The sequence below is a fragment of the Pelodiscus sinensis genome, chromosome 2 (genome assembly GCF_052426305.1).
Source record: "Pelodiscus sinensis isolate ZL-2025 chromosome 2, ASM5242630v1, whole genome shotgun sequence".
NCBI lineage: Eukaryota > Metazoa > Chordata > Testudines > Trionychidae > Pelodiscus > Pelodiscus sinensis.
This window is the reverse complement of record NC_143053.1, coordinates 133011238-133023304: the sequence shown is the minus strand read 5'-3', so window position 1 is coordinate 133023304 and position 12067 is coordinate 133011238. Positions and strand designations below refer to the sequence as shown.

At 47.4% G+C, this 12067-nt stretch overlaps 1 protein-coding gene across 1 annotated transcript in view; it reads right to left on the bottom strand.

Annotated features, from left to right (window-relative positions):
- The window catches only part of RETREG1 (reticulophagy regulator 1), a 138697-nt gene that overhangs the window by 103696 nt on the left and 22934 nt on the right, over window positions 1-12067 (bottom strand). The gene's annotated exons all lie outside the window — the stretch shown is intronic.

Below are 12067 nucleotides of genomic sequence, written 5' to 3'. Positions count from 1 at the left end.
TCAAAGATAATAGCCAAAGGCTCCGCAATGACACTTGCCAATTCCCTCAGTATCCTCGGATGCATTAAATCCGGACCCATGGATTTGTGTATATTTAGCTTTTCTAAACAGTTCCTAACTTGTTCTTTCCCTACCAAGGGCTGTCCACCTCCTTCCCACGCCGTGTTGCCTAGTGCATTTGTCTGGGAGCTGACCTTGTCTGTGAAGAGAGACAAAGAAAGAATTCAGTATTTCAGTTTTTTCCACATCATCTATCACTAGATTACCTCCCTCCTCCAATAAGGGCCCCACACCCTCTCTGATCAACCTCTTATTGCTAACATGCCTGTAGAAACCTTTCTTGTTATCCTTTCACATCCCTTGCCAGCTGCAATTCCAATTGCGCTTTCGCCGTCCTGATAACTCCCATGTATTCTCGAGCAATATATTTATACTCCCCCCTAGTCATCTGTCCAAACTTCCACTTCTTGTAAGCTCCCTTTTTGTGTGTAAGTTCATCAAGGACGTCCCCGGTAAGCCAACCTGGTTGCCTAACATATTTGCTTTTCTTGCTGCCCATCGGGATGGTTTATTCCAGTGCCCTCAATAAGGTTTCTTTAAAATACTGCCAGCTCTCCTGGACTCCTTTCCCCTTCATGTAAGCATCACAGAGAATCCTGCCCATCAGTTCTCTGAGGAAGTCAAAGTCTGCTCTTCTGAAGTCCAAGGTGTGTATTTTGTTACTATCCTTTCTTCCTTTGGTCAGGATCCTGAAATCTACGATCTCATGATCACTGCTTCCCAGGTTGTCACCCACCTCTACTTCCCCTACTAGTTCAGGACAGGCATGGCCCCTGGTTGGTTCCTTCAGCACTTCTACCAAGGAGTTATCCCCAACATTCTCCAAAAACTTCTTGGATTGTCTGTGTACTGCTGTATTGGTCTCCAAACAGATGTCAGGGTGATTCAAGTCCCCCATGAGAACCAGGGCCTATGATCTGGAAGCTTCTCTTAGTTGTCCAAAGAAAGCCTCTTCTACCTCATCCACCTAATCCGGTGGTCTATAGCAGACCCCAACCACAACATCACTGCTGTTGCTTCTACCTCTAAATTGAACCCATAGACTCTCAACAGTCTTTTCTCCCTCTAAATACTAGTGTAGTTGTGTGGCCTTGCCTTACACTCTGCCTCTTCTGTCTTGGAGTATGATAATCCAGTACTGTCCAACTGGAAGGTCTTCCTTCAAAGTATGTCAGTATTCTTTGAAGTTCCACACCAAGAACAGCAGAGGCTACATCAAGGAAGCTCTGACAGGGAACAGTAGTCTCCTATGCTGCACAATTTATCCATCTCATGTAGGACACAGACTAGAACAAGGCAGCAGATAGGCACCACCAGAATGAATATCTAAGGCCGTGTCCAGACTCAGGGGTTTTTTCGGGAAAAGTAGCCTTTTCCCGAAAAAACTTCCCCTGCGTCCAGACTCAAGCCGCGTTCTTTCGAAATTATTTCGAAAGAACGCGGCTTTTCTTTCGATGGCGGTAAACCTCATTTCACGAGGAAGAACGCCTTCTTTTGAAAGTTCCTCTTTCGAAAGAAGGCGTTCTTCAATGTAAAGAGGCCGTCTTCGAAAGAGAGCATCCAGACTCGCTGGGTGCTCTCTTTCGAAAAAGCGGATTTCTCTTTCGAAAGATCCGCCTGCAGTCTAGACGCGATCTTTCGAAAGAGGCTTTCGAAAGACCCTCTTTCGAAAGAAGCCTGCAGTCTAGACATAGCCTAAGAGACAAATTTAAGGACAAATTAGCCTAGGTAGACATTCCCATGATTCTGGGTTACCTTCATGGATCTTGTCATCTATATAGACAATCAGTTACAGGAACAAAGAGGAAAAAATTGATTCCTCGCAACTGTGCAGTCCAGGTACTGTGCTTCTGCTTTGATGAATCAGGTCACTCCATTTCTGCCCTTTATGAACTTCAAGGAGTCAGGGAGAAGAGCCCCCTCACATTTCAGTTTTGTCTGGAATGCACTCATAATCCTACCCAAGGGCTTCCTCTTCTAGTTGTCAGTTCAATTGCACATACCTGGGGTGCTCCTACAAAATCCCATCTTACCCTAACTGACTCAGGTGTAGCTCACTGCTTCATTAATGCAGATATCCTGCAGATTTCCATGAAACCTAAGGTCCTTACCTTTTATCTTCTGATCCAATAAAGAAAGAAACAGCTCCCCTGGAGATGGTTATTCAGGGGTATGCAGAAACATTATAGTTTGATATGAGTCATTTACCATACTTTCCCCTGATCCTTGGTATCTTCTGGCAGGTCTGCCACAATCCACTCACTCAGAATCATAAAATCACAGGGTTGGAATAGACTGTAGGAGGCCATCGAGATAAACCCCCTGCTAAAAGCAGGACCAATCCCAATTAGATCATCCCAACAAGGGCTTTGTCAAGCCAGGACTTAAAAACCTCTAGGGATGGAGATTCCACCACCTTTCTAGGTAACCCATTCCATTGCTTCATCAGCCTCAGAGTGAAATAATTTTTCCTAATATCCAACCTAGACCTCCTTCACTGCAACTTGAAACCATTGCTCTTCATTCTGTCATATCTCATCACTGAGAACAGCCTCCCTCCATCCTCTGTGGAACGCCCCTTAGAGTAGTTGAAGGCTGCTATCAAAAACTCCCTCACTCTTCTCTTCTGTAAACTAAAAAAGTCCAAATCCCTCAGCCTCTCCTCATATGCCATGTGCTCCAGCCCCCTAATCATTTCAGTTGCCCTCTGCTGGACCTTCTCCAATGCATCCACATCCTTTCTGTAGTGGGGGGCTCAGAATTGGACACAATACTCCAGATGCGGCTTCACAGTGCTGAATAAAGGGGAATAATCACTTTCCTGGATCTGCTGGTAGTGTTCCTACCAATGCACCCCAATACGCTGTTAGCTTTATTGAATACAAGGGCACACTGTTGACTCTTATCCAGCTTTTCATCCACTGTAATCTCAAGGTTGTTTTCTGCCAAACTGCTACTTAGCCAGTCAGTCCCCAGCCTGTAGCAGTGCTTGAGAGTCTTCTGTCCCAAGTGGAGGACTGGGCACTTGTTCTTGTTGAACCCACATCAGATTTCTTTTGGCCCAATCCTCCAATTGTCTAGGCCACCCTATTTCTAATCTCCAGTGTATTTACCTCTCCCTATAGCATAGTATCATGTGCTAACGTGTTGAGGGTGCAATCCATTTCCTCTTCCTGGTCATTAATAGAAATGTTGAACAAAACCAGAGCGAGAAGTGACCCTTTGGGCACTCCGATTGATACTGACCATCAAGCAGACATCGAGCTGATGATCACTAATTGCTGAGCCCAACCATCTAGCCAGCTTTCTATCCACAATCCACTTATCCAATTCATACTCCCTTAACTTGCTGGCAAGAATATTGTGGGAGACCATATCAAAAGCTTTCCTCAAGTCAAGGTGCAAATTTCTAGAAGGGGAAAAATACTTCTAGAAGGGGAAAAAGGCCAGCGTGGGAATCCCCCAATGCTATAGAGGTAAGTAATCGCTTTCAGACTCTCTCCAAAGGCTCTACAGTGCTGAATGCTTTGGAAGGGATCTCACAAGGAAGAAACCGGAAGGCAGAGACTTATGAGGAGAGGCTGAGGAAGTTGGGTCTGTTTAGTTTGCAGAAGCAAAGAGTGAGGGGGAATCTGATAACATCCTTCAACTTCCTGAAGGGAGGTTCCAAAGAGGATGGAGAGAGGCTGTTCTCAGTAGTGACAGATGGCAGAACAAGGAGCAATGGTTTCAAGTTGTGGTGGGAGAGGTCCAGGTTGGATATTAGGAAAAACTATTTCACTAAGAGGGTAGTGAAGCACTGGAATGGGTTACCTAGGGAAGTAGGGGAGTTTCCATCCCTAGAGGTGTTTAAGTCTCGGCTTTACAAAGCCCTGGCCGGGTTGATTTAGTTGGGACTGGTCCTGCCTAGTGCAGGGGGTGGACTTTATGACCTTCTGAGGTCTCTTCCAGCTCTATGGTTCTATGATTCTAGGTGTATCACATCCATTGTCTTTCCCATATCCACAGAACTAGTTACGTTGTCATAGAAGGTTATCAGGTTCATCAGGCATAACTTGCCCTTGGTGAATCCATGTTGATCTTTCGTGATGATTTTCCTCTCTTCCATGAGCTTCACAATGGATTCCTTGAGGAACCTCTCCATGTTTATTCCAGGGACTGAGGTGAGGTTGACTGATGTGTACTTTCCTGGATTCTGCTCCTTTTGTTTTTTGTAGATGGACACAATATTTACCTTTTTCCAATAGTCTGGGGCCTTCCACAATCGCCATGAGTTTTCAAAGATAATGTCCAATGGCTCTGCAATCAGACCGGACAACTCACTCAGCACCCTCAGATGCATCAGGTCCAGCACCCTTGGATTTGAGTATGTCCAGCTTTTCTAAATAGTTCTTAATGTGTTCTTTCTCCACTGAAGGCTGCCCACCTCCTTCCCATACTCTGCTGCCCAGTGCAGCAGTCTGGAAGCTGACCTTGTCTGTGAAGACAGAGGCAAAAAAAGCATTGAGTACTTCAGCTTTTCCCACATCATCTGTCACTAGCTTACCTCCCTCATTCAATAAGGGTCCCATACCTTCCCAGAGAACCGTCTTATTGCTAACATGCCTGTAGAAAGAAGAAGTTACTCACCCTGTGAAGTAACAAATGTTCTTTGAGATGTGTCCCTGTGGGTGCTCCACTCTTGGTGTCAGGACCCATCCCCGCGCCACGGCTCAGAGAACTTTCATAGCCATACTCCGCCGGACCACATATGCGCGGCTTCTCTGCAGCGTCGTTCGTGCCTTTGATCAGCCGTGCGCGGTCCGGCACCCGCTCAGTTCCTCTCACCCGCTCATCTGAAAGAGAAAAAAAACAATTCCAGAGCGGGGAGGAGGGCGGGTCATGGAGCACCCATGGGGACACATCTCGAAGAACAATCGTTACTTCAGAGGGTGAGTAACTTCTTCTTCGAGTGGTCCCCGTGGGTGCTCCATTCTTGGTGAATTCGGAGCAGTACCCAAACTTCCGGAGGGCTCCGGAATTAAAGATTGTAATTACAATTCAGTACTGCCCTAGCCACTGCAGAGTCTGAAGCAAAATGATCATCTGCAGCATAGTTCTTCATAATGGTGCCATTAGAGGACCAGGTTGCTGCTCTGCAAATGTCACGAAATGGGACTTCTCTTAGAAAGGCTGTAGTAGTTGACACCGCTCTGGTGGAATGGGCCTTAAGTGGATTCAGTAAAGGTTTGTTACATAGTTATGCATGAAACTATCAGTTTCAAAATGCACTGAGAAGTCAATGGTTGACCTTTTGAATAGTCCACTAATAACACTATCAAGTGGTCCGTTTTCCTAAAGTCCCGCATTCTGTCGATGTAAAACACCAAAGCTCTCCTTACATCGAGTGTGTGCAGCGTTGCTTCTTGCATTGAAGTATGAGGTTTAGGGAAGAAGCATGGAAGGGCAACCGGTTCATTGATGTGAAAATCAGAAGAGACCTTTGGAATAAACGTTGGGTGGGATCTCAGCATTATTGATTCTTTAGTAAAAATTGTATAAGGGGACGAAGCCATGAAGGCCACTATCTCACTTACTCTACGAGCTGAGGTAAGGGCTAGAAGAAACAAAAGCTTGACGAAAAGTATGTGTAATGGAATTGTGGCTAGGGGTTCAAAGGGAGGGCGAATCAAAGTCTCCAAAACTAGGTCCAAGTTCCACGAGGGCGGAGGCAGCCTCCAAGGTGGATTGAGGTTTGTGAGCCTTTTCAGAAACCTTTTTGTAGTGGGGTGAGCGGATAAGGAGACCCGCTCGTCCATACGGTGAAAAGCGCAAATTGCTGCTAAATGCACCCATAAGGAGGCTATTGCCAGCCCGTTGTCATGGAGCCGTAGGATGTAATCCAACATATGAGATAAGGTTGCAGAGTGGGGGTCTAGATTATTGCTCGCACACCATGCCCGGAATCTGGCCCATTTAGCTGTATACGTTGCTCGTGTAGAATCTTTTCTACTGTGCATTAACACTTGCTTGACCCGTTGTGAACAGAGTTGTTTGGTATCGTTGAACCAACCAACATTCCTGCAGTGAGGTGCAGGATCTCGGGTGGCTCAGTGATCCACTGTCCTGGGTCAGAAGATTCGGGAGGAGCAACAGGGAATATGGTGCCCTTACCGACATCTGATATACCATTGAATACCAAGGTTGGCGAGCCCATGCTGGGGCTATAAGGATTACTCAAGCTGCTTCCATATTGATCTTCTCGAGGATCTTGGGCATTAGAACCACTGGGGGAAAGGTGTTTAACAGCGACCTTCCCCAATGGAGAAGGAAAGCATCCCCCAATGAGTGACGTCCTATTCCTGCTCTGGAACAATAGGTGGGACATTTCGTGTTGTATTCCATTGCAAATAAGTCTATTGTTGGAAATCCCCACCCGGAAAATATACGATTCAGAATGTCCGTGCGGATCTCCCATTCGTGATCATGGGGAAATCGCCTGTTGAGTGAGTCTGCTATAGAGTTGTCAGCCCTTGAAAGATAGGAGGCTGTTAGAACCGTAACCGGATGCTCTCCGCACAAAGAGAACGAGATTGGGCACCCCCCTGCCTGCTGATATAAAACATGGTTGCAATGTTGTCTGTTAGGACTCTGGTTGTTGTATTCCTTATCTGGGACTGAAAATGTTTGCAAGCATGGCATACTGCCCGTAGCTCGAGTACATTGATATGTAACAGCATTTCCTGTGTAGACCAGCGACCTTGGACCATAAGGTTCCCCATGTGTGCTCCCCAGCTGGTAAGGGAAGCATCTGTGGTTATTTGCTTTGTAGGTTTTGGGCGATGGAACGGGATGCCCACCAAGAGATTGTTTGGCTCAGTCCACCTCTGAAGAGACTCTTGTACGTACTGCGGTAGCACTACTGGTCTGTGAATGCTGTGCTTCGCTGAAATGTAAATCGTGGCTAACCAATGTTGGAGGCAGCGAAAATGTAACCTTGCGTTTTGTACCACGATGGTGGAGGCAGCCATGTGGCCCATTAGCTGTAAGCAAATGTGTGTGGGAATCATTGGAGCGTGCGTCAAGGTGTGTACAAGATCCTGGATTGCTGCAAAACGTTCCCTCAGTAAGTAAACACGTGCCGCAATTGAGTCAAGTCGTGCCCCTATAAAGATCAGATCCTGAGACGGTACCGGTGATGATTTTTTTGCATTTATGAGAAGGCCCATATATGCGAATACATTGGACGCTGTTGCTACCATCTGACATGCCTCCATATACGTGTGGCCCCCGATGAGGAAATCCTCTAAATAAGGGAATATCATCTCCGCTGTGGTGCGTAAGTGGGCCGCTACTACCGCTAAAGTTTTGGTGATAACCCTGAGGGCACACGCCAGGCCGAAGAGTAGTATCCTGTACTGGAAATGCTTATCTCCCAGCTGGAATCGGAGAAAGCATCTGTGTGCCACATGAATAGCAATATGAAAATAAGCGTCTTGCAAGTCGAGGACTGCAAACCAGCCTTTGTTCAACGACGGAATAATAGTTGTTAAGGTCACCATCTTGGAACGATGCTTTCGAAGGTAGAGATTTAATTTGCGAAGGTCCAAGATAGGTCTCCATCCTCCTGTCGTCTTTGGGGTGAGAAAGTATCGGGCGTAAAAACCTTTTCCCCCAAACTGCTTGGGCACTCTCTCTATTGCCCCGATAGTGAGCAGGCGCTGAACTTCTTGCCATAGCGGCTGCTTGTGAGAGGGGTCCCTGAAAAGGGACAGGGTAGGTGGAGTAGTAAGGGGAATGGAGACAAAGGGGATGGAGAGACCAGACTCCATAACTTCTAGTACCCATTTGTCTGAAGTGATGTTGGACCAATGGTGGTGATATGAGCTCAGACAATGGTGAAAGATGGAAAGATTTGTTTTCTGTGTTGATTATGGAAACTGTGCTTGGACTGTGGTTGGACAATTGATTGGATGAACGGTTTTGTTGGGGCCGCTTTCATTGAGGGCATCGTCAGAGACGCAGATTTTCTAGGGCACAAGACTGTTGCCTTTGGAAACTGTAATCCTACCTTCGTTAATAAGTGTAGTAGCGTCTACACCTAAAGGGAGGCGTGTACATCCCTCGTGTACCTAGAGTGGTCTGAGAATCTTTGCCCGAATGAAGGACTTCGTCGGTGTTGGCAGCGAAGAGCTTATGCTTCTCAAAGGGTAGATCTCGACCTTGCTTTGGAGCTCTCTTGGGGCTCCTGCAGAGAAAGCCATGACGATCTTCACATGACCATACCCGTAGCAGTGGCTCATGCAGCTGTGTCAGCCACATCCATGGCAATCTGCAGTGCAGTACTACATGATGCATACCCTTCTTGCACTATTGCCTTCAGCAGTGGTTTCTTAGTATCTGGGAGATGATGTAATAATTCGGCTAGTTTTGAATAATTATCTAAATTATGGTGCGATAGATGAGCCGAATAATTTGCAATACGTAACAGTAGTGTGGCCGAAGAATAAATCTTTCTACCAAATATATCTAATTTTTTATTGTCCTTATCTGGAAGTGTGTTTCTGTACTGCGGCGCTTTAGCTCTACGTTGCGCCGTGTCAACTACGATCGAGTTAGGTTGGGGTTGACTGACTAGAAAATCCAACCCCTTAGCTGATACAAAGTATTTTGTATCGGTCTTTTTACTTGTAGGTATAGCCGATGTTGGGGTCTGCCATATCTCGTCCGCCACTTCCATAATTGCCTCGTCAATCGGTAAGGCGATGTTCGCACGCTGTTGTGGGCGCAGATTCTTTAGGAGGCGGTGTTTTTTAATCGGGATGTCTCCCAACTGTATTTCTTGAGTGCTTGCTACCCTCTTGAACAGGTCCTAAAATTGCTTCAGGTCATCCGGTGGAGAGATGTCGTCTGGGAATATCGCCTCATCCGGTGATGAAGAGGAACAGTCAGTTGGAGAAGTTTCCATCTTAGGGTCTTCTGCTTCAGACAGCTGCCCCCTCTTCCGGTTTGGATTGGTCATGCTGGATGGTTGGACTCTTCGATGGAGGAGGTGAGTGTAACTGTTGTGATTCCTGAGGTAAGTATTGCACACTCGGTGATTGACAGTTGCAGGAAGATCCCTTATAAGACAGTGGAGTGTGGTTATGATGAGGACAATCGTAGGACTTACGATGGTGCCCATAGTACTGTTCTGAGCATGTCGGGGAGGAGTGACATGAGAACTGTGCACTACTGTGACATACGTAATAAACACTGCATGGAGAGCATCTAGTAGATCCGTGCCTTGATGATCATCCAGGTGTGCGAGAGCATGAGTGGGACCGTCGTGCTTCTAGATACACTTTGTCTATAATTGCGTCGCCTGTATGTTACATGGACAAGAGAGACAATACACCCATGGTACTGCTGATGCCTTGGCAGAGAGGGGGATGGTCCTGGAGAAAAAAATGTAGAGACAGACCTCTCCCTTGCATGAGTTTTTGCCAGTGGTTTCCTAGGTGCTGAAGCACTCTGTTTCCATGGCAACTGGGGAGCTCGGTGCTGACTGAGGGCAGCCCGGTGCCGAGGAGATTAGCTCCGGCGGTGGTGTTGCCGGTGCTGGCAGTATGCCCTATGCCGATGTTGCTGCCGGTGTCGATGGTGGCGCAGCAATGTCCGGTGCCGCAGGGGTCGGTGCCGCTGAAGCCGGTGCTGATTGGCTCATCAGTTGCGCCACTGGTGCTGTTGGTGCCGATGTGGCTCGAGCTCTGGTGACCCCCTTGTGCAAGAGCCTGCAGAGTGTTGGGACCCTGCGTTGGTCACGTTAGAGGCTCCTGGCTTTTTTGAAGATGCTGGCGGGAGGCAGTGCATTGGAGACGGCTTGGTCCTCTTTGAAATGGCCGCCCCGAGAGAAGCCGCTCTGCACTTATGGTCAGAGTGCTTGGTAACGGCTGAGGCAGGCATGCTGTCAGGTTGCAATGCCTTCCCAAACATTAACATTTTCAATCTCATTTCCTACTCCCTCCAAGCTCTTGTCATGAACTTGCAACAGTGGGTGCACTTCTGAGGGACATGTGATTCGCCCAGGCACCCAATACAAGCATCATGGCCGTCAGAAGCCGGCATGGCTTCACAGCAGAGTGAACACTTTTTAAAACTGGGAGACCCCGGCATTCTCAAGGGCTGGTAAAGGTAGCTGAGTGCTGACGTTCCCCTTAGTCCCCGTCTTCCGCTGCCTGTTTTTGTTGTTGTTTTTTAAAATGATTAGCCGTAGCGGCTTCCTATGTAGTTCTGAAGAAAAAAATTTTTTTGAACAAGAGATAACTGTAGAACAAGAACACGACTAACAAGGAACTTCTAAACTATTTACAGATAGAGAATGATTTTTAGTTTTTCCCAAGAGAAAGACTAGAAGAGCAAAGGGAGCTCAGTCCGTCACTGGAGGTGGTTGAGAGGAACTGAGCGGGTGCCAGACCGTGTGTGGCTGATCAAAGGCGCGAATGGCACTGCAGAGAAGCCGTGCATGCACGGTCCAGCGGAGCACGGCTATGACAGTTCTCTGAGCCGCCAGGATGGGATCTGACACCAAGAATGGAGCACCCACAGGGACCACTCACATTCCTTGCTAGCTGCAACTCTAGTTGCACTTTGGTCTTTCTGCATACTCAAAAAATATATTTATACTCTTCCATAATCATCTGTCCAATTTTCCACTTCTTGTAAGCTTCCTTTGTGCGTTTAAGTTCACCACAGACGGGATGGTTTCTCACCTTGTGCAGTAACTGGAATTCTTCGAGATGTGGCCCCGTGGGCGGTCCACTTAGGCTCCCTGCTGTGCACATGGCCCTGGAGATCTTTCAGTAGCAGTCTCCCGGCCACCGGCGCGTGTTGTGCTATTGCGCAATTGCTCAGAATGACAGGCATGCACTGGCAGCAATTCCTTCCATTCTTTCTCTACGTTGGACAGTTGTCAGCCCGGAGCAGAGGGGAGGAGGATGGGTGTGAAGCAACCATGGGCACACATCTTGAAGAAATACAGTTACTGCACAAAGTGAGTAACTGTCCCTTCTTTTGGATGGTCCCTGTGGGTGAGCCACTTAGGTGACTCCACAGCAGTATTCCTGCTTGGCGGTGGGTGCTCCGTTATGCTGGATTGGCAATTGGATAGTATGGTACGTCCAAAGCAAGTGCCAGAGTACTGAAAGGACTGAATAGCAGAATGATGTGCGAAGGCAGTGGCCGAAGCTCACATTGCAGGTCTGCAAATTATGGCTATTCCCCTGTGAAGAACAGTTGTGGTATATACTGCTGTCATGGAATGCGCCCGTATGACAGCTGGTTGCTGCCTGTGTTTCTAAGGGTAAGCCAGTTGTATGCATGTAGAAATCCAGTTGGCTATTCATTGGTTGGAAACGAGGCATGCTCTGGACCTGGCTGTGCACGACCAGTGTGGGAGTACACCAGACATCTCGTGTACCTACAAGGTAAAAGGCTAATGTCCTGCGAACTTCCAGAGTGTGCAGCCCTGCATTATATCTGTCCTCATATGGTTTCAGGAAAAACCCACAGAGGAGAACAGTGGTTCATTACCATGGAACACAGTAGGTATCCTGCGCAGGAATTTTGGGTGGATGATTCTGTCCTTGTGGAATTCCCTGTACGGTGCATACTACTATCCGTCCCACCCTCCTACCATATGGTATCTGTACAAGAGAAACTCCCAGTAGAAGGTGAATTAGCGGGCAAGTTGTGAGTGGCATGAAAAGCCATCTCATGAGTAAGTCCGGCACTAGAGATAATTCCATAATGGTTCTGGGCCTCTACGTGGTGGATAGAAGTTCTGTATCCTTTTCAAGGCATCTGTTTACTGATGGTTAGTGAGACCAGAGTACCCCATTATGGTTGGACGTACCGCGAATATAGCTACCTACTGTAAACTGATAGAACTAAATGATAGTCCTGTGCCACACAGGTGGAGAATATACTAAAGTACAGCCGCTATCCCCACTGTGTGTGGATCCTGTGCCTGAGCTAAACTCCAGGCTTG